The sequence below is a fragment of the Oncorhynchus keta genome, chromosome 27 (genome assembly GCF_023373465.1).
Source record: "Oncorhynchus keta strain PuntledgeMale-10-30-2019 chromosome 27, Oket_V2, whole genome shotgun sequence".
NCBI lineage: Eukaryota > Metazoa > Chordata > Actinopteri > Salmoniformes > Salmonidae > Oncorhynchus > Oncorhynchus keta.
The window spans coordinates 29,480,975-29,504,033 of record NC_068447.1 but is presented as its reverse complement, the minus strand read 5'-3'; the positions used below and the strand labels follow the sequence as shown (position 1 = coordinate 29,504,033).

At 44.5% G+C, this 23,059-nt stretch overlaps 1 pseudogene; it reads right to left on the bottom strand.

Annotated features, from left to right (window-relative positions):
* Positions 1–1,428: 1,428 nt before the first annotated feature.
* LOC118359441 (solute carrier family 2, facilitated glucose transporter member 1-like) lies at positions 1,429–20,292 on the bottom strand (annotated as a pseudogene).
* Between the last annotated feature and the right edge of the window lie 2,767 nt (positions 20,293–23,059).

Genomic DNA, 23,059 nt, shown 5'->3' with positions numbered 1-23,059 from the left:
CAATCCCATTGAGCACATCTGGGACCTGTTGGATCCGAGGGTGAGGGCTAGGGCCATTCCCCACAGAAATGTCTTGGTGGAAGAGTGGGGTAACATCTCACAGAAAAAAATGGCAAATCTGCTGCAGTCCATGAGGAGGAGATACACTGCAGTACTTAATGCAGCTGGTGGCCACACCAGATACTGACTGGTACTTTTGACACCCCCTTTGTTCAGGGACACATTCCATTTTTGTTAGTCACATGTCTGTGGAACTTGTTCAGTTTGTCTCAGTTGTTGAATCTTATGTTCATACAAATATTTACACATGTTAAGTTTGCTGAATATAAATGCAATTGACAGTGAGAGGACGTTTCTTTTTTTGCTGCGTTTATATTGGGGTGGTGAACACATTTACATTTACATTTAAGTCATTTAGCAGACGCTCTTATCCAGAGCGACTTACAAATTGGTGCATTCACCTTATGACATCCAGTGGAACAGTCACTTTACAATAGTGCATCTAAATCTTAAAAGGGGGGGGGGGGTGAGAAGGATTACTTATCCTATCCTAGGTATTCCTTAAAGAGGTGGGGTTTCAGGTGTCTCCGGAAGGTGGTGATTGACTCCGCTGTCCTGGCGTCGTGAGGGAGTTTGTTCCACCATTGGGGGCCAGAGCAGCGAACAGTTTTGACTGGGCTGAGCGGGAACTGTACTTCCTCAGTGGTAGGGAGGCGAGCAGGCCAGAGGTGGATGAACGCAGTGCCCTTGTTTGGGTGTAGGGCCTGATCAGAGCCTGGAGGTACTGAGGTGCCGTTCCCCTCACAGCTCCGTAGGCAAGCACCATGGTCTTGTAGCAGATGCGAGCTTCAACTGGAAGCCAGTGGAGAGAGCGGAGGAGCGGGGTGACGTGAGAGAACTTGGGAAGATTGAACACCAGACGGGCTGCAGCGTTCTGGATGAGTTGTAGGGGTTTAATGGCACAGGCAGGGAGCCCAGCCAACAGCTCTTTGCAGTAATCCAGACGGGAGATGACAAGTGCCTGGATTAGGACCTGCGCCGCTTCCTGTGTGAGGCAGGGTCGTACTCTGCGGATGTCGTAGAGCATGAACCTACAGGAACGGGCCACCGCCTTGATGTTAGTTGAGAACGACAGGGTGTTGTCCAGGATCACGCCAAGGTTCTTAGCGCTCTGGGAGGAGGACACAATGGAGTTGTCAACCGTGATGGCGAGATCATGGAACGGGCAGTCCTTCCCCGGGAGGAAGAGCAGCTCCGTCTTGCCGAGGTTCAGCTTGAGGTGGTGATCCGTCATCCACACTGATATGTCTGCCAGACATGCAGAGATGCGATTCGCCACCTGGTCATCAGAAGGGGGAAAGGAGAAGATTAATTGTGTGTCGTCTGCATAGCAATGATAGGAGAGACCATGTGAGGTTATGACAGAACCAAGTGACTTGGTGTATAGCGAGAATAGGAGAGGGCCTAGAACAGAGCCCTGGGGGACAGCAGTGGTGAGAGCGCGTGGTGAGGAGACAGATTCTCGCCACGCCACCTGGTAGGAGCGACCTGTCAGGTAGGACGCAATCCAAGCGTGGGCCGCGCCGGAGATGCCCAACTCGGAGAGGGTGGAGAGGAGGATCTGATGGTTCACAGTATCGAAGGCAGCCGATAGGTCTAGAAGGATGAGAGCAGAGGAGAGAGAGTTAGGGAGAAGGTCTCCGGAAATGGTCTGGAGAAGAGAGGAGGGGATAGGGTCAAGCGGGCAGGTTGTTGGGCGGCCGGCCGTCACAAGACGCGAGATTTCATTCATTTAAATGCATATTTCAAAAGTAACATTGAGGATCAACGAACAGCTACAATTTGTTAAACAGATCAAAGGGCAGATACAGAAATAATATAAATATAGTTCAATAATACACTTGATAGGCCTGGTTAGTTGACATTATCTAATTATGCAATATAATTTAAAAGTTTCTATTTTATTGTTTTATATACTGTAAATCAATTGTGTTGAGAGAAAAAAACAGATTAAATAATTATAAAATGTGATCTAGTTCAACAATTTGACAAGACCATGGTAAACTGTTGGGCAAAAAAAGCTGGGTAAACTGTGTTTACTTGCGTTTACCCTCCACTATACCACTGTTGCTAGTATAGTTTGACATTTCATTTCAAACCAAATGTGCAGTATTATTATGCCAAAAGTGGTTTAGAAAATGTAAGGTTATTTTCAGGGAATGGTGTGCTAAAACTACTAAGTCCCACTTAGTCGAAGGAAGGTTTTGTGCAAAGATCACGACTATTGTAAAACTTGAAATGAAGTTAATTAATTAAATAAAGGGATTAAAAAGACATTACCGTTGGTATTCCATTACATACAAGCACTCCTACCAGAGTCATATATTAAGATACAATATAACACTTCACCAAATAAAGAAAATAATTGAGGGATATATAAATCAAACCACCATGAATAGAGTTGGCTTCATAATTCATTAATTTCTCATGGCGTAAATAGAATGCTTTAGCAAAGATTGTTCATATTGCTCCTCAGTAACAGAAGAGCCAAGACACAAATAAGTCAAATATTGACATACATTTTACAATATCTCGGCTTGGTCAGGGATATGGTGCCTTGTTATAACCTTTTGTCAATAAGATTGGTCGGGGGTTTTTGTTTTTATTGTCAGAGTTTGCTGAAGTAAATTGTGGATGAACAGTTGGAATTGAGAATGTGTCTCACTAACTGCATAGTCTGTGGTGATATTAAGGATTGGATAAGTGGAATGGAAAGCATTGTTTAATTCAGTGTTTCACTTTGTTATCTTAATAGCAACCAAGTCAGCCCTTTTAAGCTGCAGGAAGAGACCAAAAGAGGATAGAGAGCTATTTTCCCTTTCAGGCTGATGAGGATTTAAACCAACAAGATAATGAAGATGTCTTAAATGCCCTTTTATAACAGCTGGCTCTGGTCTACTTATTCCCCTCTCCCCCGTTTGCGCCACCCGATCGGAGATGAAAGAATTTGCCTGTGAGATGTCTCGCTTTCTCTTCCATCTCTGATATGGATATCTGCCAATATTACCCAAGGGTTTACAAGGAGAGCCTCTACTTCCCGTGAATACTATAGAGATGTATAGAGATCGCTACTTGGAAATAACCAAGTGCCATTGAGGTCTTCCACCATTTTAAAGTAGTCAGCTGGGTGGGGAAGGCCAATGGGAGAATCTCAATTGCGTTCTCTCTCCTCTCTTCCTTCTCAAAACCCATTGGATGAAAAAGTCAGAGGTCCCTCGCCTCTGACCTCTTCCAATGGATTTTGAAAAGGAGACGAGAGGACGCGAGGACAATGCAATTGAGATTCTCTCAATGATCAGAGCATTGTCTTCAAATTGTTTTGTCTAGTTTGTAACAGGCTTTTAAGCTATATCACAGCCATCTGGTTGACATAATAAATGAATGACACCCCAGATTTGTTTCAAGACTACAGCACTGCAGGTGGTGGTAAATCACAATAGCATTTCACTTTTTTTAAACATCAAAAGAAGAAAATGTACTACTTTAAAATGGAGTTGGCCTCAATGGTGCTGCCCATGCTGCCACAGACACCATAATGAAACATACAACGTTGCGATCTCTACACATCTCTATTGTGAATTTGCAGTCTCTCATTGCGCCCTCCTGGAACCCCATGCATACTGCAGTCATCAGTTTACCACAGAGAGCAGGAGAGGTGGGACTCTGAAGGCCTATAGGAGTGGCACTCGTCCCTAAACTAGAAATGCCCAGGCGTATGTTGCCCACCCAGTCTATCAGTAGTATTGAAGGAGGTTGGGGGTGTTGTCGGAGATCTTAGAGTTGAGAGTCGGCTCCCCCAAGGCTGTTCATCTCATCAGGAGCGTACTTTTCCCCTGACTGTCCGGCCTCATGGCGGAAGCCGGCTGAGATCTCGTCAAACGACCGTCCCTTGGTTTCGGGCACCTTGAAATAAGTGAAGATGAAGAAGCCCAGCAGTAGCACAGTGAAGATGATGAAGACGTAGGGGCCACACAGTTGCTACAGAGAAGACAGAAAGTAACATTATTTTCACATTTTTCCATTCATAAATTGGACTTCAAATTCAAATTGAAAATGGAAGTCATCAGGGCTATTATAAACTACAGGTATATAATATATACTGTACTATCAATGTACATTGAGTAAACCAAACATTAGGAACCCCTTCCTAATATTGAGTTGCACCCCCACCCCCTTTAGCCCTCAGAACAGCCTCAATTCGACGGGACATGGGACTCTAAAAAGTGTTGAAAGCCTTCCACAGGGATGCTGGCTCATGTTGACTCCAATGATTTCCACAGTTGTGTCAAGTTGACTGAATGTCTTTTAGGTGGTGGACCATTCATGACACACACAGGAAACTGTTGAAAAAACTCCAGAAGCGTTGCAGTTCTTGAGACAGACAGATGTGATTGGTACCTACTACCATACCCCGTTCAAAGGCACTTACATTTTTTGCCTTGCCCATTCACCCTCTGAATGGCACACATACGCAATCAATGTCACAATTGTCTCAAGGCTTAAAAATCCATATTTAACCTGTTTCCTCCCCTTCATCTACACTAATTGAAGGGGATTTAACAAGTAACATCAATAAAGGATCATAGCTTTTACCTGGATTCGTCTGGTCAGTCTATGTCATCGAAAAGCAGGTGTTCTTAATCTTTTGTATACTCTGCGTATATTTAAGTAAAAAGGCCAGAGGGGGTGTGGTATATTTAAGCAGTATGGCTAATATACCACGGCTAAGAGCTGTTCTTAGGCACGACGCTATGTCATACCACAAACCAAGATGCATTATTGCTATTATAAAACTGGTTACCAACATAAATAGAATAGGAAACAACTATTTTTGTCTCATAACTGTGGTATATTGTTGGATATAGACACGGCTGATATGCTGTTTCAGCCAATCAGCACCCAGGACACAAACTACACGGTTTGTAATAATTGATATACCGGTACATATGTAATAGAGCCATCAAGGCAATAACCCCAAAATCTGAGAGTTTTTTTTCTTACCTCAACGTATTGGAAGGTCATGCCCACTATGAAGTTAGCCGACCAGTTGGAGAATCCAGCAACGGCAAAGGCAGAGGGCCGAGGACCTTGGCTGAAGAGCTCAGCCACGATGAACCAGGGGATGGGGCCTGGGCCGATCTCAAAGAAGGCCACAAAGCTAAAGATGGCTACGATGCTGACGTAGGACATCCATGGCAGCTGGTCCTGAGGAAAAACACAGGGGAACATCAGTGGAGGAGGCTGGCTGAGGTAGTCGTCTACATAAAATATGATATACGCAAATCCAGTGATATAAAAAAAATGTTTATTGCGCCATTATACATACCAGTAGTGCCATAGCGATTGTCATCAGGACAGCTGAGAATGCCATCCCCAGCAACCCAGTGAGGTGAAGGGATCTTCGCCCAGCACGCTCCACGACGAATAGCTAAATAAAGAGAGAGAGGAAGAAGAGAAGAACGGTGGTGTTTGTGGGGGTTGGGAAGTGGATTAATTTCTGTTACAGTCAGATGGACTATACATTTATCTCAGAATATATCATAATGGAAACAATAATCATATTTGATAAATTCCATTCCCACCCAAAAATCGTAATACTCATTGTTGAGATGCTCATATGATCACTGGGACTGGGCTCCTGTTTATGGATGTTGTACAGTGTTTCTGACTTACAGACACAACAGTGAAGGCTGTATTGACCACTCCGGCACCAATCGTAGCATAGACTGGCTGAGAGACTCCCGCCTTCTCAAAGATCCTGGTGGAGTAGTAGAAAACCTGCACAAAAATGTAATAATTGACTGGACCATATAGTTTGAAGTGTGTGTGTGTGTGTGTGTTTGTGCCCGAGTTAGCATGTGTGTATTTGCAAGTCAGTGTGCGTCTCCCAGAGTGTCCCACACTCACAGCGTTGATGCCAGACAACTGCTGGGAGAGCTGGAGCATGACGGCGATGAAGATGGGCTGGTGATAGAGCGGCGAGCGGAACAGCTCCAGGATGGTCACCTTCTTCTCCTTCATCATCTGCCTGGCCTCCTCCTTCATCTCCTGCATGTCGGCGCCCACCTCCTCAGTGCCTCGCAGCTTCTCCAGCACTGCAGGGAAATAAACTCAGCTCCATTCCCTCCTGGAGAGCTACTCGAGGTGAAGCCCTTTGTTACAGTCTTAATCTAACACACTAGATTCTATTAATAAGCTTCTGGTCAGGACCTTGACAAGTTCAATGGTGTGTTAGAGCAGGGCTGCAACAAAAGCCAGCACACCCAAGAGCTCTCTTGCTTTTCGTGACCTTGTGTTACCATACGGGGTCTGGAGCCTGCTGGTTTTCTGTTTTACCTGATAATTAATTACACACACCTGGTGTCCCAGGTCTAAATCAGTCCCTGAATAAAAGGGGAACAATGAAAAAATGCAGTGGAACTGGCTTTGAGGTCCAGAGTTGAGTTTGAGGGGTGTAGGGTGTAGCAGTAGCTGGTCAGAGGCTTACCTTCTCTGGCCTTGAGCTCCTCGTTGCGGTTGATTAGGAGGAAGCGGGGGCTCTCGGGGCAGAAGGGTAACAGGATACACTGCAGCATGGCTGGGATGAATGTGAAGCCCAGCAGGAAGGGCCACAGAGTGGAGTTCCCCATGATCGACTCGATCCCAAACACCTGTAAGAAACAATATTTAACTACACTGTAATTATGCTGTCAATGAAAGATAAACTACCATGGAAATACACTGTGGTAAGGTTGTGAGGGTACTTGAGTACTGTGCTGTATCACTAGCTTTAAAGTCACCCGACGGCCAGTGCCTACCTGTGCCATGAGGATGCCAAGGACGATGCCCAACTGGTGCAGAGTGCCCAGCGCCCCGCGGAGCGAGGTGGGAGCAATCTCCCCCCCACGTACATGGGTACGAAGCCAGTGGACAGGCCGCAGTAGAGCCCCACAATGAAGCGCCCGATAATCAGCATCTCCCACGACGCCGCCAGCTTTGAGAAGCCCACGAACCCGGCGGAGATGAACGCCAGCACGTTGGCAATAAGCATCGAGTTTCTCCTGCAAATCATTCACAGAGGTCGTCTTCACTTCCTAAAGGCACAACAACGCTATACTGTTGTTGAGGTGCATAGGACAGCACAACAAACCCAAATTACCCATGATTACCACCAGCGGCGACGCATCATTCATGGCAGGTGGGAACCCCACCTGTTTAGCTAATATATATATATATATATATTGTTTTTTTGCCTGTTTAGCATATTATTTTGCCATTAATACGTGTCACATATCAGTTTGCAAACAATGTAAAAAAATATATAATAATTGAGTTAATAAAGACGCATACAAACATGGTCTCTTTTTTGCAGGTGATTCAGCCTAGCTCAGTGCTTTTTTGTGGTGGTGAGACAGCCAGTTCTCTAGTTGCGCCGTGATTGGCTCAATGTTCTGTCACTCATGGGGACACTACGTCACCGCAAAATCTATGGGTAGAGCTAGAAAATACAAGCCCCCTGGGTGCTGCCATAGACTTACATTAGAAGTGCCAATCCAAGAAGGCTCAAGGTCATTGGCCACAGTTAAAATGACATCAAATCACATTATATCTACAGTAGCCTTGATTGGACTGATCATGTCAACATCATACTTTAAAAATCTTAGCTAGCATTCATCATGAATCAAGTCGACAATCTACTGGCAAAACTTTTTCAATCCTTGTCATATGAAGAGAAATTATAGATAAAGCGTATAGGTGCTCATCGGCCATTGGACATAAACATTACACAAGTTGGAAATTGCAAATTCAAGAATAAGTGCTAAGGCGCCACTGCAGCTCGGGGTTCGATCCCAGGCTGTGTCACAGCCGGCAGTGACCATTGGTCCAGTGTCATCCGGGTTAGGGGAGGGTTTTGCAGGCCGGGATGTCTTTGTCTCATTGCGCTCTAGCGACTCCTTGTGGCGAGCCGAGCTTCTGCAAGCTGACCTCAGTTGTCAGGTCGATTGTTTCCTCCGACACATTGTGTGGCTGGCTTCCGGGTTAAGCGAGCAGTGTGTCAAGAAGCAGTGCGGCTTGGCTCTTGACCTTCGCCAAGTCGGTAGGGGAGTTGCAGCGATGAGAGAAGATTGTAACTACCAATTGGATATCACGAATAAAGGAGTAACGCCATGGGCCAGAAAAGTTTGAAAACATTTGCCATGCTGTCAATCCAACATCAGTTTCTTTCGCATTCAAATCAACTGGAAACTCAGAACCGGGAAATCTCAGACTTCAGTTCAAGACAACTGGGAACCAGCTCCGACTGGGAAAATAAAATGACTGTTAACCAACTGAATTTTGGACCTCTTTCTGGAGCCCACAAGAAGGACTGCCGGGCCACCTTCCTGTTCAAGTGAGCACAGCACAACAAAGTGAGTCCAAAAATGTATTGTATGCTGCTGCATGAATGATGTAATATGCCAGGGACATATGTACTGTAGCCAAGAAAGTAATACTAAGTGTATGTTGTGTAGTAAGCTGTTAGCCCATGTGCCTCACCCTAATAATTTGATCCATTTCGTCCCTCATAACAGCCTACTGTTCTGACTTGATGGTGCACATGTAGCCTATAGCCTGTTTTAGAGAAATGTTCGTCCAAGATGTCTGCAGCATTGTGACGTATTTGTAGGCATATCATTGGAAGATTGACCATAAGAGACTACATTTACCAGGGGTCCGCCCGGTGTCCTGTGTCGAAATTATTGCGTAATCTCTAGGTCCATGTGCGTTCCATTTCTTCAGAAGAAAAAGTCAACTGCCACGATGGATTTATCGTCGATAGATATGTGAAAAACACCTTGAGGATTGATTCTAAACATCGGTTTGCCATGTTTCGGTCGATATTATGGAGTTAATTTGGAAAAAAGTTCACGTTTTAATGACTTAATTTTCATTTTTTTCTTACCCAAACGTGATGGAGAAAACGGAGCGATTTGTCAACACAAATAATCTTTTTGTAAAAACTGAACATTTGCAATCTAACTGAGAGTCTCCTCATTGAAAACATCTGAAGTTCTTCAAAGTTCTTCAAAGGTAAATGATTTTATTTGAATGTTTTTCTGGTTTTTGTGAAAATGTTGCTTGCTGAATGTCAGGCATGTCAGGCATAATACTATGCTAGGCTATCAATAGTGTTACACAAATGCTTGTTTTGCAATGGTTGAGAAGCATATTTTTGAAAATCTGAGATGACAGTGTTGTTAACAAAAGGCTAAGCTTGAGAGCAAATAGATTTATTTAATTTCATTTGCGATTTTCATGAATGTTAACGTTGCGTTATGCTAATGAGCTTGCGGATAGATTTACACAATCCTGGATACAGGTTTCTTTCATAGCTAAACGTGACGCAGAAAACGGAGCGATTTGTCCGAAACAAATAATATTTTTGTAAAAACTGAACATTTGCTATCTAACTGAGAGTCTCATTGAAAACATCTGAAGTTCTTCAAAGGTACATGATTTTATTTGAATGTTTTTCTGTTTTTTGTGAAAATGTTGCTTGCTGAATGCTAACGCTAAATGCTACGCTAAATGCTACACTAGATATCAATAGTGTTACACAAATGCTTGTTTTGCAAAGGTTAAGAAGCATATTTTGAAAATCTGAGATGACAGTGTTAACAAAAATCTAAGCTTGAGAGCAAGCATATTGATTTTATTTCATTTGCGATTTTCATGAATAGTTAACGTTGCGTTATGGTAATGAGCTTGAGGCTGTATTCACGATCCCGGATCCGGGATGGCTCGTTGCAACAGGTTAATGTCTTAATCGAAAATACGGTTTGCCTCTTATCCACTCGTCATCACCTTATGCCATAGTTTGTACATCTCAATTGTCAGTAGAAACCACATTTGTTTAAGCACGGCAGACATGTCAGCTATGTTTTTTTAAAAGGCAGTAAATGAGGCTGAATGAACTGTTTCGCTCTTCCTCACAAAACTGGATCTCAGGAGTGCGTATAACCAGGTGCATATCCGGGAGGGGGACGAGTGGAAGACAGCGTTTAATACCACCTCAGGCCATTATGAGTACTTAGTCATGCCATACAGGTTGATGAATGCTCCATCAGTTTTCCAATACTTTGTAGACAAGGGACCTGCACGGGCGGGGTGTTGTGGTGTATATCGATGACATTCTGATATACTCCGCTACACACGCCGAGCATGTGTCCTTGGTACGCAAGGTATTTGGACGACTGTTGGAGCACGACCTGTATGTCAAGGCCAAGAAATGCCTGTTCTTTCAGCAGTCCGTCTCCTTCCTAGGATACCGCATTTCCACATTAGGGGTGGAGATGTAGTGACCGCATTGCAGCCATGCATAATTGGCAGACTCCCATCATTATAAAGTAGGTGCAGCGATATTTAGGGTTTGCCAATTACTACCGGAGATTTATCTGGGGTTTTGGCCAGGTGGACACTCCCATTACCTCACTGCTGAAGGGGGGTCCTGTACGGTTGCGGTGGTCGGCTGAGGCGGACAGGGCTTTTGGGCAGCTAAGCGCTCTGTTTACTTCGGCTCCCGTGCCGGCCCATCCGGATCCCTCTTTGTCATTCATAGTGGAGGTGGACGTGTCCGAGGCTGGGATAGGAAGCGTGCTCTCACAGTGCTTGGGTACGCTATCACAACTCCGCCCCTGTGCTTTCTTCTCAAAGAAGCTCAGCCCAGCGGAGCGCAACTATGATGTGGGGGACCGGAAGCTTTTGGCTGCGTTTAAGCGTTGAAGGCATGGAGACAATGGCTTGACGGGGCTAAACACACTTTTCTCATCTGGACTGACCACCGCAACCTGGAGTACATCCGGAAAGCGAGGATACTGAATCATTGTCAGGCAAAGTGGGCCATGTTTTTTTACTCGTTTTCTGTTTACCTTATCCTACAGGCCAGGTTCCCAGAATAAGAAGGCATACGCACTGTCCAGACTGTATGACACAGAGGAGCGGCCCATGGATCAGACTCCCATACTCCCGGCCTCCTGCCTGGTAGCACCGGTCGTGTGGGATCTGGATGCGGACATTGAGCAGGTGTTGTGTACAGAGCGCGCTTCCCTCCAGTGTCCCGTAGGGCGTGTGTACATTCCGTCTGCTGTCCATGACCAGATGATCTCTTGGGCCCACGCGTCTCCCTCTGGTCATCCGGGGATCGGTCGGACAGTGCTAAGGACGTGAGGGTTTATGTCTCCTCCTGCTCAGTGTGTGCCCAGTGTAAGGCTCCGAGACACCTGCCCAGAGGTAAGCTACACCCCTTACCCGTTCCACAACGACCTTGGTCACACCTATCTGTGGATTTTTTAACCGATCTGCCTCTTTTGCAGGGAAACACTACTATCTTGGTTGTTGTGGATCGTTTCTCTAAGTCCTTTCGTCTCCTCCCTCTGCCCGGGCTTCCTACGAACCTACAGACTGCGGAAACCCTGTTTACTCACGTTTTCCGAGCACTACGGGGTGCCTGAGGATATAGTGTCTGATCGGGGTCCCCATTTCACATAGAGAGTTTGGAAGGCGTTCATGGATCGTCTGGGGGTCTCGATCATCAGGTTTTCACCCCGAGTGTAACGGGCAGAGAGAGTCAACCAGGATGTGGGCAGGTTTCTGCGGTCCTATTGCCAGGACCGGCCCGGGGAGTGGGTGGCGTTCATGCCCTGGGCCGAGATGGCACAGAACTCGTGTCGCCACTCCTCCACTAACCTCTCCCCCTTTCAGTGCGTATTGTGGTACCAGCCGGTTCTGGCGGCATGGCATCAGGGTCAGACCGAGGCTCCTGCAGTGGATGACTGAGTCAGGCACACGGAGGAGACATGGGAGGCCGCCCATGTTCACCTCCAGCGAGCTGTGCTTCGCCAAAAGAACAGTGCGGACTGTCACCGCAGTGAGACCGGGTCTGGCTCTCAACCCGAAACCTGTCCCCCCGCCTGCCCTGCCGGAAGCTGGGTCCGCGGTTTGTGGGGCCATTCAAAGTCCTGAGGAGGGTGAGCGAGGTGTGTTACAGATTACAGCTTCCCTCTGATTACTGTATTAACCCCTCGTTCCATGTGTCTCTCCTCGGGCCGGTGGTGGCTGGTCCGCTCCAGGAGTCTGAGGTGCGGGAGATCCCTCTGGATATCGAGGGGGCCCCGGCGTACTCCGTTCATTCCATCCTGGATTTGTGTCAGGCAGGGGGCCTTCAGTACCTCGTGGAATGGGAGGGGTACGGTCCGGAGGAGAGGTGTTGGGTTCCAGTTGCGGATGTCTTGGACCCCGAACTGCTGTGGGAGTTTCACCGTTGCCGGCAGGATCGCCCTGCGCCTCGCCCTCCGGGTCGTCCACGAGGCCGGTGTCGGCACGCCACTGGAGCAGCGCGTCAAGGGGGAGAGGGGGCCCTGTCACGACTTCCACTGAAGTTGGCTTCTCCCCTTGTTCGGCCGGCGTTCGGCCGGTGTTCGCCGTTACTGGCAGTCTAGCCATCGCCGCTCCATTTCTCATATCTCATTGGTTTTGTCTTGTTGCATTACACACCTGGTGTTCATTCCATAATTACTGAATGTATTTAGTCCTCATGTCTTTGTGTGTAATTGTTTGTTTGTGATGTGGATTATTGTCGGGCGCTTTACTTTTGCCATGTTCCGTGTTTTTGGCACGTTATTGTGTTTATGTGCTATATTTTCTGGAACGGAATTAAAGTGCACCTGTTCACTACACTCTGCTGTCCTGCACCTGACTCCGCCTCCTGTACACACCCTTGACAGTAATTAATGTATTGTTTAGTGTTGTGTTGTGTCGTGGGTCTTGTTGGCATGCATCACATTTTTTGTTGTTGAGTTTGGCCCACCAAGATTTACATGCTAAAATCACCTTTTAATATGAATACCAGCCTAAAATACATTAACACTGCAGTTTTACCTGCCCAGGCGGTTGACAAAGAGGCCCACGGAGAAGGAGCCGAAAATGCCCCCAACAGAGAAGATGGCCACGGATATGGACCACAGGGTGGTTAGGGAAGTAGTAGGGATGGGCTCAGAGTACCTGCTGTTCCACGTGTCATTCAGGAAGCCTTCGATGATCTACGGTACAATACAACATAACACATGAAGAATATACATAAACTATAGTCATCATTGAAGGTTGATGGAGACGTTAAATAATATAATGATCATACATACATACACAGTCACATTTCACTTTATAGTAAATTACCAACAATACAGTGAAATTATAGGTATTACCCAGAACTAAAATCTTGCATAATTGAGTCAGGTGCTTGTTTAAATTCTAGGGGCAGATGTGTTATAAAAGATACTAGAACGAGGAGCAGAAGTAGGGTGGACGCTCCACCCCCCCCCTCTTTGCAAGTTTGTGTCAAATGTCCCCTCCCCTTCCGAAATTGGAACAATGCAAACATCTGCAATATTGTGATTTGTCCAAATGATCGTGACAAAACATTGGAGCATGTTTCAACCAAAATAGTTAATTTAATCTTTTTTTTTCACCCAACTTTGAACTTAAATCCAATGACATGGTAACATTTTTCGTTAAGTGGGTTAAGATGTTCCCAGAAGTCACACAGAAGGACATGTCAAAATGCTGAATGAGATTTATAGAAGGGCACTTCATTTAATATAACCGGCTTTTAAAATGCTATATTGGTGCACAATGTCAACTTAAAAAATCAGAGGGATGCAAAAGACATTCGTTTCATCGGACAACTCAATTACACTCCTCTAGCCTCCCCTTAAATCCTGTGTATTTGACAGTAATCCTTGTTATCTCTACCAGGTGTAATGGACACACCACAAGTGAATTGATCACAATGGTAAACCTTTCCCAAACTTCCCAGTTGAAGGCTTCCTGGAATAAGATGGAAATCTGTGACTCCTCCAACTGGGATTTCAGGAAAATTCTTATTTACAGAGCAGGCATCAGCGAAACCTCGAGGAACTTTCTTAAGAAGCTGCTGGCGTGAAGTACATACAGTACCAGAGTCTCTCCAGTATATCTGCCAGACTGTCACTTAGCCAAGTGTTAAATTCAGTAGAAGGACTGCATCTCACCAGCGAGTCTCACCACGTCAGTCAAAGATCCTACATGTATGTGATGTATCACCTTCGATTGACCTGGCAGGGCTCCTGCTGGAGAGATGAGATGCAATCTGTCGGAACATGCATTACGGCACCTTTGGGAAGGAGATCTATGAGCGCCATGCATCTCTGAGGAACATCTTAACCTGCTGAGCTAGTCAGAGGTATCAAGAAAGAATAGGAACAATACTGTTTTCGCATTCAATGGATTTGGACAGGCTTCTAAGGATCACAAACATAGAATATGCATAAAAAAATGTAACTTGATTCTCTATACAGGGCCTCTATGGCTCTGTCCAAAAATAGTGCACCATATAGGGATTAGGGTGCCATTTGAAACTCTTTTTCTCACTCACCTTTTGGGGAGCATTGATGACCCCTGTGTTGTAGCCAAACTGCAGCGAGCCAATCACAGCTGTTCCCACTGCCATCATCAGCTGGAGCGTCAACCCCTGTGGGCACAGAGGAAAAACAAAGATCTCTTCAGTTTAACAAAGAATAGCTAAAGTGTTCCATCTGCCTTCAGAACACATGCATTAAAGCATTAGCCTACAAGTAATATATATATATTTTTTTACTATCTTTGAGAGAGGGTATATTTAGCCTAATCTGATTTTTATTTAAGAGGTCTTGGACTTGGATGAGATGACAGGTGAATTGGGACTAAGACTTAATAAATGTGCACAAGAAATTGAGACCTGACTTGGACTCTGTGTTAACATACTTACAAGTGATAGTGACTCTACGGTAACACTTGGCTTACACAGGTGGTCCGTTCAGTGTAATCCCCTTAGGAACTGTTGATGACAAATGTTCTAGCAATGTCTAATGTTGGAACAATACATCTGAAGACTAAACTGTTCACAAAGAGTATCCGCTTTATTAAAAGTATTAATTGATCTGGACAACTGTCATATCCTTGAGCTTCGCAGGTGCACCACCATTGTGACACTATGGTAAGCACTGGCTGAGACTGGTGGTCCATTCAGTATAATCCCCTTAAGGAATGAGGAACATCAGAACCAAGGCAAGCTAACAGGACAGCTTGCTTACACAGGCCACACGGTGCAAAGCCACACGCGAACACTTAAACTTACGTAAGAATCACACCTAAGTGCGTAGGCTCTTCTTAGTGAGTGACACCCCCTCCAAGATGTGAAATAGTTGCAGTCACACTAAGTTTCCCTCAAACTCACATCGACATGAATCTCTGTCTAAGCATTTCACCTCATGTAATTCACAAAATATACAAACCATCAGACTCTGCTTTAGGTATCAGGAGCCAGTTGAGACTTTGGTCCCACAGACAAATTTAACCATCCAGTTCAACAGCAATATACACTGAGTGTACAAAGCATTAGGAACAACTGCTTTTTCCATGACAAGTGAATCCAGGTTTTTCACGCTCAACAGTTTCCTGTGTGTATCAAGAATGGTCCACCACCCAAAGGACATCCAGCCAACATGACACAACTGTGGGAAGCATTGTAGTCAACATGGCCCAGCACCCCCTGGGTCTCGACCCCGCCCTGTGCAACTGGGTACTGGACTTCCTGAAGGGCTGCCCCCAGGTGGTGAGGGTAGGTAACAACATCTCCAACCCGCTGATCTTCAACACTGGGGCCCCACAAGGGTGCGTTCTGAGCCCTCTCCTGTACTCCCCGTTCACCCACGACTGTGTGGCCACGCACGCCTCCAACTCAATCGTCAAGTTTGCGGACGACACTACAGTGGCAGGCTTGATTACCAACAACGACGAGACGGCCTACAGGGAAGAGGTGAGGGCCCTCGGAGTGTGGTGTCAGGAAAATAACCTCACACTCAACGTCAACAAAACAAAGGAGATGATCGTGGACTTCAGGAAACAGCAGAGGGAGCAGTCCCCTATCCACATCGACGGGACAGTAGTGGAGAGGGTAGAAAGTTAAGTTCCTCGGCGTACACATCACAAACTGAATTGGTCCACCCACACAGACAGCGTGGTGAAGAAGGCGCAGCTGCGCCTCTTCAACCTCAGGAGGCTGAAGAAATTTGGCGTGTCCCCAAAAGCACAAACTTTTACAGATGCACAATCGAGAGCATCCTGTCAGGCTTTATCACCACCTGGTACGGCAACTGCTCCGCCCACAACCGTAAGGCTCTCCAGAGGGTAGTGAGGTCTGCACAACGCATCACCGGAGGCAAACTACCCGCCCTCCTGGACACTTACACCACCCGATGTCACAGGAAGGCCATAAAGATCATCAAGGACAACAACCACCCTAGCCACTGCCTGTTCATCCCGCTATCATCCAGAAGGAGAGGTCAGTACAGGTGCATCAAAGCAGGGGCCGAGAGACGGAAAAACAGCTTCTATCTCAAAGCCATCAGACTGTTAAACAGCCACCACTAACATTGAGTGGCTGCTGCCAACATACAGACTCAAATCTCTAGCCACTTTAATAATGGAAAATTGATGTAAAAAATGTATCACTAGCCACTTTAACCAATGCCACTTAATATAATGTTTACATACCCTACATTACTCATCTCATATACTGTACTCGATACCATCTACTGCATCTTGCCTATGCCGTTCTGTACCATCACTCATTCATATATCTTTATGTACATATTCTTTATCCCTTTACACTTGTGTGTGTATAAGGTAGTTGTTGTGGAATTGTTAGGTTAGATTACTCGTTGGTTATTACTGCATTGTCGGAACTAGAAGCACAAGCATTTCGCTACATTCACATTAACATCTGCTAACCATGTGTGTGACAAATAAAATTTGATGTGTGGGGGGGGGGGGCTTTGCCGGAAAGGTAAACATCAGACCCTTTGCTATGGGACTCGAAATTGAGCACAAGTGCATCCTGTTTACAGTGCATATCAGAGCAAAAAAACAAGCCATGAGGTCGAAGGAAATGTCCGTAGAGCTCCGAGACAGGATTGTGTCGAGGCACAGATCTGGGGAAGGGTACAAAACCATTTCTGCAGCATTGAAGGTCCAAGAACTGTGCCCTCCATCATTCTTAAATGGAAGAGTACTCTTCCTAGAGCTGGCTGCCCAGTCAAAATAAGGAAACCTCGCACCATCCCTAAGGTGAAGCATTGTGGCAGCATCATGATGTGGGATTGTTTTTCAGTGGCAGGGACTGGGAGACTAGTCAGGATCGAAGGAAAGATGAACGGAGAAAAGTACTGAGAGATCCTTGAAGAAAACCTGCTCCAGAGGCCTCAGGACCTCAGACCGGTGCAACTTAGGACAACTTCGGGACAAGTCTCTGAATGTCCCTGAGTGGTCCAGCCAGAGCCCAGACTTGAAAATCTCTGGAGAGACCTGAAAATAGCTGTGCAGCGACACTCCCCATCCAACCTGACAGAGCTTGAGAGGCTCTGCAGAGAAGAAACGGGAGAAACTCCCCAAAAACAGGTGTCCCAAGCTTGTAGCGTCATACCGAAGACTCGAGGCTGTAATCTTTGCCAAAGGTGCTGAAACAAAGTACTGAGTTAAGAGTCTGAAGTTAAATTATTTGCAAAATGTCTAAAAAAAAAACTTGATTTCTTTCTCATTATGGGGTATTGTTTGTAGATTGCGTTTTTTATTTATTTTTAATCCATTTTAGAATAAGGCTGTAACGTAACAAAATGTGGAGAAAGTCAAAGGGTCTTTGACTTATTATACTTTCCGAATGCACCGAATAAGGATGATGAAGTGGAATACTGGTGATTATAACATAAGGTGTTTATCTAACTAGGATTATGCCTATAATTTCTCAGGGTGAGCAATAAGTAATAAAATAACATGATTTGTTTAAAATGTTGTCAGTCAGAAGAGATGCAAGCACCATTGACATAGGACGGCAACACGCACACATATAGTCGGAGGTTTACATACACCTTAGCCAAATACATTTAAACTCAGTTTCACAATCCCTGACATTTAATCCAAGTAAAAATTCTCTGTCTAAGGCCAGTTAGGATCACCACTTTATTTTAAGAATGTGAAATGTCAGAATAATTCATTTGGGTCAAACGTTTCAGGTAGCCTTCCACAAGCTTCCCACAATAAGTTGGGTGAATTTTGGCCCATTCCTCCTGTCAGAGCTGGTGTAACGGAGTCAGGTTTGTAAGCCTCCTTGCTGCACACGCTTTTTCAGTTCTGCCCACAAGTGTTCTATAGGATTGAGGTCAGGGCTTTGTGATGGCCACTCCAATACTAACTGTGTTGTCCTTAAGCCATTTTGCCACAACTTTGGAAGTATGCTTTAAAGCTTTAAATTCCTGATTTTAAATTCCTGACTGATGCCTTGAGATGCTGCTCCAATATATCCACATATATCCACATAATTTTCCGTCCTCATGATGCCATCTATGTTGTGAAGTGCATCAGTCCCTCCTGCAGCAAAGCACCCCCACAACATGATGCTGCCACCCCCATGCTTCACGGTTGGGAAGGTGTTCTTCGGCTTGCAAGCCTCCCCCTTTTTCCTCCAAACATAACGATTGTAATTATGGCCAACCAGTTCTATTTTTGTTTCATCAGACCAGAGGACATTTCTCCAAAAAGTGCGATCTTTGTCCCCATGTGCAGTTGCAAACCGTAGTCTGGCTTTTTTATGGCGGTTTTGGAGCAGTGGCGTCTTCCTTGCTGAGCGGCCTTTCAGGTTATGTCGATATAAGACTAATTTTACTGTGGATATAGACACTTTTGTACCGGTTTCCTCCAGCATCTTCACAAGGTCCTTTGCTGTTGTTCTGGGATTGATTTGCACTTTCACACCAAAGTACATTCATCTCTAGGAGACAGAATGTGTCTCCTCCTGAGCGGTATGACGGCTGCGTGGTCCCATGGTGTTTATACTTGCGTACTATTGTTTGTACAGATGAACGTGGTACCTTCAGGCGTTTGGAAATTGCTCCCAAGGATGAACCAGACTAGTGGAGGTCTACAATTTGTTTTCTTGTCTTGGCTGAGTCCTTTTGATTTTCCAATGATGTCAAGCAAAGAGACAGAGTTTGAAGGTAGGCCTTGAATTACATCCACAGGTACATCAAATGATGTCAATTAGCTTATCAGAAGCTTCTAAAGCCATGACATCATTTTCTATAATTTTCCAAGCTGTTTAAAGGCACAGTCAACTTAGTGTATGTAAACTTCTGACCCACTGGAATTGTGATACAGTGAATTATAAGTGAAATAATCTGTCTGTAAACAATTGTTGGAAAAATGACTTGTGTCATGCACAAAGTAGATGTCCTAACCGACTTGCCAAAACTATAGTTTGTTAACAAGAAATTTGTGGAGTGGTTGAAAAACGAGTTTTAATGACTCCGACCTAAGTGTTTGTAAACTTCCGACTTCAACTGTAGATGTTTTGACACTTGGTCAACCTCAAATAAAGTAAATAATTGTAAGCATTTCGTTTTATGTAATTCACAAAATAAACAATCCATCAGACTCTGCTTTAAGTATAAGGATCCAGTTTAGACTGATATGCAAGTTTGAGACTTTGGTCCCACAAACAAATTTAACCATCCCGTTGAACCCTAACCCAACCACATTAGTTATTGTCAAATGTTTACATTACAAACATCCTTTGTGTCGGGTCGTTTCATGGCATGCGCCCAAGTGCTGCCCAGGCTATTCCATATACTCTGCAAAAAAAGTTAACATTAGTAGACTATCCATAAATCATGTAGACAAACCAAACTGTACATGCTAACAAGACTATCTTTGCCCATCAGCATACTTTGGCTACTCGGCTAATTTGACCAGTTTCTGGGTCTCTCTTTGTCATTACCTTTCCTTCGCCTTCCATGGTGATTGATCAACGAAGTATCGATGGTTGTCGGGATACCTCGCAGAAGACAGGACACAATTATGCAGAAGAGTCTTCTAGTATCCTTTTATCTCCAGTGGGGAAACTACAATCCAGTGCTTACTACACCATCGTTAGCCTTTGTAAATACGGATATTAAAGTTTTAAAAAACATTGAAAATCCACAATTCATTATTACAATTTCATTATGCGGTCTTTACTTATCTATTATATGATACGCGAGTGTACCTACCGTTCGTTATAGGTTCCCATTGATACGTTCTTATTGAACATAAACCGGTTAATATTATTCAATCAGCTTTCAATGTTATTGACTGTCGGCATCTTCGGAGCGAACGATTCCGAGGAGTGGGAGAGAGCCTGTTCGTAAAATATGATTATTATTGGCTGTGGATAGCTCGGCAGATGACGTAGATCATTGCGTACTACTGTAGAAGAAAGTTCTGATGGACAGAGCTATATGTTGCATGTGCTACTTTGAAAAAGTAATTCTAGTATCTAAGGCAAGAGTACTTGTTAATAGATTAGCAATTCAATTATCCATTAGTAACTAACTTATTACTGTAATATTATGTATTGTTAGGCTACTTTAAAAAGGTAAAGCCTTCAATGTATGCAGAAGGTATTATACATTAAAGGAGGCATATCCATGAGGTGAAATAAAGGCTTGATAAAGCCTACCTTCATCAAATGTCTTTCATGAAATTGTTATGAAGTTCTACAGCTGCACCATCGAGAGCATCCTGACAGGTTGCACCACTGCCTGGCATGGCAACCGCTCGGCCTCCGACCTCATGGCACTACAGATGGTAGTGCGTGCAGCGCAGTACATCACTGGGGCCAAGCTTCCTGCCATCCAGGACCACTATACCGGATGGTGTCAGAGGAAGGCCCGAGAATTGTCAAAGACTCCAGCCACCCTAGTCATGGACTGTTCTCTCTGCTACCGCACGGCAAGCGGTACCGGAGCGCCAAGTCTAGGTCCAAGAGGCTTCTTACCAGCTTCTACCCCCAAGCCATAAGACTCCTGAACAGCTAATCAAATGGCTACCCAGAACCCTCTTTTACAATGCTGCTACTCTCCGTTTATTATCTATGCATAGTCACTTTAACTCTACCTACATGTACATATTACCTCAATTACCTCGACTAGCCACACATTGACTCTGTACGGGTACCCCCTGTATTTGCCTCGCTATTGTTATTTTACTGCTGCTGTTTAATTATTTGTTACTTTTATTTTCTATTATTTTTACCTATATCAATATTTTACTTAACACTTATTTTTCATAACTTCTTAAAGCATTGTTGGTTAAGGGCTCATAAGCAAGCATTTCACTGTAAGGTGAACATTTGATTTGAAGTTCAATGATAAAGACAGACAAGCTGTTTAGATGTAGGGCTGGTTTGAAAGTAACTGAGTGGCATGTGCTCTGGTGGAAGTGAATAGTAGCATAGCGTTGATTTAGGAACATGGCCATTGTTGAGTTACTTGGGGATTAGATTCATTAAATGTTCAAGCAGTGAGGACATATGAATCAGACCATATCTTGGGGTGACTAAGCATAATACTTGTTCAGTTTTGAGATAAAAGCACCAAATTTGGCACATATTGTATAAAAATATTTAGATATTGTGCCAATCGCAGGTCTGGCTCCATGGCAGATATCTTCCAAAATAGGTGATGGAGCTTTTAATTCATATACAAACTCCCACAATAATTATTCTGGATTTTTCTAAATGTCAGATTGTTCTGATAAGATGTCACTAGGGTGTTTTATGTGTGTTTACCAACCACTATACCACTGATCAGAACATTCCCTACATTGTTTTGGGCCAGCATAATACAGGTTGACTGACTAAAATAAATAAACAAATCCTTGAATGAGCAGCTTGGCATGAACGTTGATGCAGGAGTAAACAGCACACGACTGACAGGAACAGTCGTACTGGCAGCAATGTCTTGAGCAGTGCCGTTTCTAGACATAAGCAACAACCATCCGCTAGGGGACCCCAAACAAAAATAAAATGAAAAAGCAGCAGTTATTCTCTTGCGTCAGTCACTGATAGTCACTTAATTAGGCAATGTCAACGAACATTTTATAGATAGCTGGCTAGACTCACCTAGCAATCTAAACCTGGTAGTGGCAGAATTACTAACCGAGTATGCAAGGCATGTGCCCAGGGGCCCTGACCTCCAGTGGGCCCCAATTGATTTTGTTTGTCACGCTCACTCAGATATCATATGAATATTGCATAACTCATGGTTTTTCATTTGACCTTTATTTAACCAGGTAGGCTAGTTGAGAACAAGTTCTCATTTGCAACTGCGACCTGGCAGAAGATGTGCAGAAGATGAATGTGCAAGTAGAGATACTGGGGTGCAAAGGAGCAAGATAAATACATACTGTATGGGGATGAGGTAGGTAGATAGATGGGCTGTTCACAGATGGGCTGTTTACAGATGGGCTGTTTACAGATGGGCTATGTGCAGGTGCAGTGATCTGTGAATGGCAGGACATTGGCAGGACGTATGCTTTAAAACTGTACAATTTCCTCTTCACCCCTTGGACAAAAAGTGTAGAACTGCAAGAAATTATAATGTTGAAAACACGGCTAAATTTCCATAGGAGTTGTTCTTGTCAGTCGTATGCTGTTTACTCCCTGCATCGTGGTAATGCTAAGCTGCTCTTTCCTGGATGTGTTTATTTATTTTTTTATTCAACCTTTAATTTTTAAGATGGGTGCCACAGCCCTCACATGCCAGATCTGTGATGGCATGATATCAAAATATTTTCTGAACACATAAATCTACCTCTTTGCCAAATTAGCCACACCACTAATACAAGATTGGCATTGTAAATATTTTTGGAAGTGAGCCTGTTGTCATGTTCTGACCTTAGTTCCTTTTTTATGTCTTTATTTTTGTTGGTCAGGGCGTGAGTTGCGGTGGGCATTCTGTGTTGTTTTTCGATGTTTTGTTCTGTTATATTTCTATGTGTTTGGCCTAGTATGGTCCTGAATCAGATGCAGGTGTCAGTCGTTGTCTCTGATTGGGAGCCATATTTAGGTAGCCTGTTTTCTATTGTGTTTTGTGGG